At 40.2% G+C, this 6,399-nt stretch overlaps 1 long non-coding RNA gene across 1 annotated transcript; it reads left to right on the top strand.

Annotated features, from left to right (window-relative positions):
- Positions 1-5,231: 5,231 nt before the first annotated feature.
- Positions 5,232-5,952, top strand: LOC118940048. Its single transcript, XR_005036680.1, has 3 exons — positions 5,232-5,287; positions 5,524-5,571; positions 5,888-5,952. It is a non-coding gene; the product is annotated as an uncharacterized LOC118940048 (long non-coding RNA).
- The last annotated feature ends 447 nt before the right edge of the window (positions 5,953-6,399 follow it).

Genomic DNA, 6,399 nt, shown 5'->3' with positions numbered 1-6,399 from the left:
GATGCCTGCTGTTCCTCCACACTCCATGTCATTATCCTGCATCAGACACAGGGGACGTCACAGGAGTTTCACACCATAGAAATTAATTAATACATACATACAATACATACAATAATTTCATGTTATTAAACACTCATAAACAGGCATTCATGTACTTTCCGTGTAATCACAGAATTGTGACGCAGACAGATATCTACACACTGCATACCTTGGGGTGAAAAGGATGACACGTTTCTGGCCGCTTTCTGTCTTTCTGAAACTTCAGCCTATCACATTTCAAAGACTCATTGTGTGCAGAGGGGTTAAGGATATAAATACTGATGATGAACCACACCTCAGATACCTCCGATACATTTAACTGATAGCGTGGTGACTGTTTCTGCAACATCATTCTAGCATGATGAGAAAACCAAACCGTAATGCACGCTTCATAAATAGCTACATGTATGAGAAATGTATTAATACCTCTGACAATGAAGAAGCTATGCACATTCTCAGAAAACTAAAGTCTAAGTTCAGAGTTCACTTACAGTTAACTTACAAAACATTTATACTAAAAAACACTCAAAGGCTTTGTTATAACAATACACTCAAAGACCTCAAACTTATTGAGGGTTAGTAAAGGATATACATAATCTCGATGGGATCCATGGAAACCAGGGGGGCAGAGCTGCAGTCACACTTGTTGTCCACATCGACCATGAAGAGATTACTGCTGGGAATCTGCTGAATACAAAAGATCTGAGGAGTGAGATAGAGAAAGAGAGTTGAGTAGATGCTTTTAACCTGTTATGGCTGCATCCCTTTGTTCTCAATTTCCACCTGAAGACATACCCTAATCTAACTGCCTGTAGCTCAGCCCCAGAGGCAAGGATATGCATATTCTTGGTATCATTTGAATGGAAACGTTCTGAAGTTTGTGGAAAATGAGAAGAAAAAAAATCCAGAAAATCACATTGTAGGATTCTTTATGAATTTATTTGCAAATTATGGTGGAAAATAAGTATTTGGTCACCTACAAACAAGCAAGATTTCTGGCTCTCACAGACCTGTAACTTCTTCTTTAAGAGGATCCTCTGTCCTCCACCTGTTACCTGTATTAATGGCACCTGTTTGACCTTGTTATCAGTATAAAAGACAACTGTCCACAACCTCAAACAGTCACACTCCGAACTCCACTTTGGCCAAGACCAAAGAGCTGTCAAAGGACACCAGAAACAAAATTGTAGACCTGCACCAGGCTGGGAAGACTGAATCTGCAATAGGTAAGCAGATTGGTTTGAATAAATCAACTGTGGGAGCAATTATTAGGAAATGGAAGACATACAAGACCACTGATAATCTCCCTCGATCTGGGGCTCCACGCAAGATCTCACCTCGTGGGGTCAAAATGATCACAAGAACGGTGAGCAAAAATCCCAGAACCACACGGGGGGACCTAGTGAATGACCCGCAGAGAGCTGGGACCAAAGTAACAAAGCCTACCATCAATAACACACTACGCCGCCAGGGACTCAAATCCTGCAGTGCCAGATGTGTCCCCCTGCTTAAGCCGTACATGTCCAGGCCCGTCTGAAGTTTGCTAGAGAGCATTTGGATGATCCAGAAGAAGATTGGGAGAATGTCATATGGTCAGATGAAACCAAAATATAACTTTTTGGTAAAAACTCAACTGAATTCCGTCTCATTCCATTTTCGACGACACATTCGAGGTAAATACACACACAAAACGTGACTTTTCCAGTCATGTTTGGTTTCATTGCAATCAACTGGTTTGTTTGTAATACAACCAAACGTGATGGGTCATTTCGCGGGACGTATTGACTGAAAGAAAACGATTTGAAGACAACAAGTAATGACATCATTGTGCACCAATGATAAGACCGCTGTTTCGTTGATTGACTGTATTTTAACCCAATGACCACCGATCGTCTTGAAATCTAGCTGGATAGATAGCCCATGAGCTGAGGTAAATGGCAATATGTAATGTTTATGTGTTGGAAGACCAACCCATGTAGTAAACTCAGGCGTAAAGAGGGTCATTCGCCATTGACGATTCATACCGGAAGGAGCCACGCATGTTGCGCACAGCATTGTTTTGGTAAAGCGCATATTCAGCTGTTTATATATCAATCAGTATGGCGACTAGGTCAGGGAAAACTAAATCTAAGTCTAGATATACAGATGTACACACAATTTTAGAAGAAATTGATCGAGGACGATTCATTTAGCGATTCCCAAATGGAGGAATATTTTTTGAACGGAGAGGACATCGTTTTGGACTGGTAAGTTCTTCTCATGCTAATGCCGTTGTTTGAAATTAATAGGGGAGGGCAGGCCCACAACAATGGCCAAAGTGAAATGGAGACAGTAGATACAGCTGGTCTGTTGTAATATAATAGAGACAGTAGATCTAGCTGAAATGTCATAATATAATAGAGACAGTAGATCTAGCTGAAATGTCATAATATAAATGAGACAGTAGATCTAGCAGGTCTATAATAATATATTCAACCTTATGTTCACTGTACTCTATATATATCTGTTTGTTATACCTGTTGATACAGGGCTCATATGTGAAACTATTCTAACTGAACATTTTCTTTCACAGTGACACTGACTCCGAATGGGAGCCCCCAGTGCCAAGGTGTCCATCCCCCACTGAAGCTGGTTCATCCAGCTCCTGCCACAAGTGGTGTTCATCTGCCCAAATGTATTTCTGCAGGCATGGATGTGCCTCAGGGCCAAAAGGGCACAGCATGGAGGCGTCGCTGTGTTCTTTGCAAAATGAAGTCCCCCATCACCTGCACCACATGCTTGGTGACCCTCTGCTTTAGAGCAGAAAGAGACTGCTATGGCACCTGACATCAGCAGCACAATATTGTATAGAGGACAAAGGGTCTTCGAAATATTGAAAGTGTTATTTTGTAAATGTCTTTTTTTTCATGTTTTTTCTCCATTTTTTGGGGGGGTGTGTTAGAATACCATTTTGGTATTTTGTATATAGTTATTCCATTCACAATGTATAACTTCACCAATTTGGCCACTTGGGTACATTTGGGCTACTTGTGTGGGACACCTGGGTGACTTCATGATAAATGTCATGTAGCACACTCATTTTGGAAGTTATCATTCTGTAATTTTGCACAAGTACTGTTCCCCTCTTATGTTTTTCACTGAAATTGTCCCCATCATCCATGTTTGTTTTGTCTTGTTCATTTTAAAGATAATACAACAATAAAAAATGAAAAAACATATGTTTTTTTCATTGTATTATCTAAACTAGATCTACTGTGTTATATTCTCCTACATTCAATTCACATTTACAAACTTCAGAGTGTTTTCTTTCAAATGAAATCAATAATATGCATATCCTTGGATCTGAGCCTGAGCTACAGGCAGTTAGATTTGGGTATGTCTTAAGGCGGAAAATTGGAAAAAGTAAGGTGGTAGTTCTAAGAGGTTAACCTTTAATAACAGAGCAGAAATGGCATACATTTTCAATGTGTGGGTTTACTTCGTCATGACCACCATTGTGACTGACGAAAAACATTGTTCCAAAGTCCCTTTAGTTCATGTTTAATGTTCTGAGGCTGGTTCTCCATAGTAACAGGACAAAGGAATTTGTCTGTGGCCTGAGATTTACCAGGGCTGTGAGGGGCCATAAACCCCCCCCCCGCATCATCAGAACCCTAGATCTCTCCTCCTCTGTTGGGGTTGAGAGATAATCTGTAGGGTTGTGGTCTCCTGTAACCTGACCTGATCAAGACAGTCATGACACCTGTTTAATTCCTGTCTCTGTCAGTAATGACACCACCTGTAACCTGTATGTTGGAGAGCAGAGTAAGTGTCTCAGAAGAGCACACATCAGGGAGAAGAAACACACCAATTCCAAATGCTGGTTCTGTCAATTCTCTGTGGCTGAGAGTGATCTGAACAGACTTCAGACAGTGAGGCATAAGGAGGTGAGCTGTGACTACAGACTGAGCTCAGGACCAAACTCTCTCTCTCTCCACGCAGTGATGGGTACAGCTTTACAGGTGAGTCATTATCTATACAATAATAATCTATCAGTTCAACAGGTCTTCATGATCTGACTACCCTTTAATTAGTTTAATATGACTATATTCATTCTGACCCTCCCTCCCTCCCCCACTCACTCGCTATTTGCTCGCTCCTTGGAGCACAGCACCTTGATATATGGATCTCCACACTGTCTTATTCTGGGCCAGGTCCCAGGCTGCTTTGGTGTTGAGTCCCAGATTGTGTAGGTTGTCCCCCAAATGGTCAGACCACCTGGATGTCTGTCTTCCTCTTGGCGTGGCCTGTTGAGGGATGGCTCCTTGAGGATGATGGCAGACAGGCAGCTGCTGCCAGCTGATAGCATTCTGAACCACAAACTAAAGACCACATTCCAATCCCAAAATGGTTGTAAAACTAGTAGGAGTTCACATCAGTGATCCAACAACTATACAGACAACCTCTACAGCAGGGAGACAAAGGGGGTTAGGTTTGGTAATGTGTAAGTGTAGCTGTTGGAATGTCTTTCTCTGTAGTTCATTGTGTTGAAGATGGAGGATGTTGTTAAGAAACACTTTACAGTAGAAACTTTATGTAATTTTGTTCATAGATATGAAACCAGTCTCAACACCAACGCCTGGAACCATTACCAGAAGTAACACAAATTATTTTTTGAAGTGTTTTCAGTGTTTAGATCGTATCTATACGCTGTTAGGCTTCTGCTGTTAGATAACATGGTGACCTTATTCTAGGAAGCTGTCAACAACAATCAACACCTTATCTGTCCTGAAAGACTTGATCACCTTATGAACTGGTCTTATCATCTCTATAATGAGGAGAAATATAATCTACCAGGGCAGGAAGCAATCTGTCCATAGTGAATTTATAGTCCTACTTTTCCCACTTTGAATAGACAAGTCATGAAGGTATTTCAAAAGGACAACAACACCATGATGATCATTAATACGATCATGATAAAAATACTAATTTCATTAATATGTGTTTTCTCAGTGGGTTTGACTCCAGGTCCTGGGTCTACTTTTCCACCCAGCACAACAATGAGTCCTACAGAAGGTGTGTTGGGCCTCTAAATGACCATCTCAGCAAATACCAATTGTACAGTCAATGGTTTAGATTACAGGCCTGTAAAATTAGGTGAACAAAATGTTAATGTAAAACCTAATTCTTGTGTTATCATATTGCTTCCAACTAGTTTTGACTGTTACTTCTACTTCGACCCGAGACACCACAGTGACACCAACTACCAGTAAGTAGATCCATTAATTTTAACTTACATGTATATTTTTGTTCACATTATTAATTCACTAAAGCTCCTTCCGATTTATGAATTGACCCATGCTTGTAATTTCTGTCCAGATTTGTATACTTTTAGTCCATATGATTTGTAGGTAATGTGTAGTGTACTTCTCTCTTTCTGCTTATTGAATGACCTTAGATTTTAAATGAATTTACATTTGTTCTTGTGTAATCTCTTTTCACCAGGTTTGACCTCTCCTTTGACCCCCAGCACGGCAGTGAATCCTACATCAGGTGTGTTGGTCATCTTTCTCTAGTTAGCAGATAGGACCTAAACAAATAGACTAGCTTTATTTTAGCCAGGTTTTTACTCACAAATATCCCCTGATAAAAAAAGAGGTTGATATTTCATTAATTAAATCAACCCATTTAGATACCTTTTATTATTTTATAATCAGATCCAATGACTTTGCTTTGCACCGGGTTTGACTTCTAGTTCTACTTTGACGACTGACACCCCTAAGAGTCCACATGATTTTAGTTTAGTGGCGTAATAAGTTGTGTTGTGTGTTAACTGTTATCAAACAGTCTCTCTCTTGCATGTGCCCAGGAGGTCAAAGCTCCACAGAAAGCGTTCTGGGTAAGCATCCATCTCTAGCTGACTACCTGTCTTTTCTCAGACAAATGAGACATTTACAGGAAGGAAGTGGAGTTTACAATAAAAAATATTCTATATTATTCTCAGAAAATAAAATGTCGTCCCCCAACTCCCTTACCATGTAGGTCCATTGCTTGTTCAAGAGGTGCTGATATCTGATAGATATTTTGGTTAATACATCCCATACCTCAATTGTATTTGCCCGAGCTTTGTTTATCATGCCCGCTGATCGCTCTAAACGAACAATATCTTGATTATATGATAACCATGTTTGAGGCAAGGGGATTGTAGGGGTAATCCACTAAGGATAACCTTTTTTGCTGCTGTTAATGCCGCATAAATTATTATTTTCTGAACCAGTTGCAGTACAAATTAAGAGTTATCATTCAACGAAAATAAAGGTGGATCTTCACATGGAAACACATGTTTGTAAGGAAATCCGAAACATGTGACCAGAACTGGGA

Source organism: Oncorhynchus mykiss, chromosome 17 (genome assembly GCF_013265735.2).
Source record: "Oncorhynchus mykiss isolate Arlee chromosome 17, USDA_OmykA_1.1, whole genome shotgun sequence".
NCBI classification, from domain to species: Eukaryota; Metazoa; Chordata; class Actinopteri; order Salmoniformes; family Salmonidae; genus Oncorhynchus; species Oncorhynchus mykiss.
This window is presented reverse-complemented; position numbering and strand designations above follow the sequence as displayed.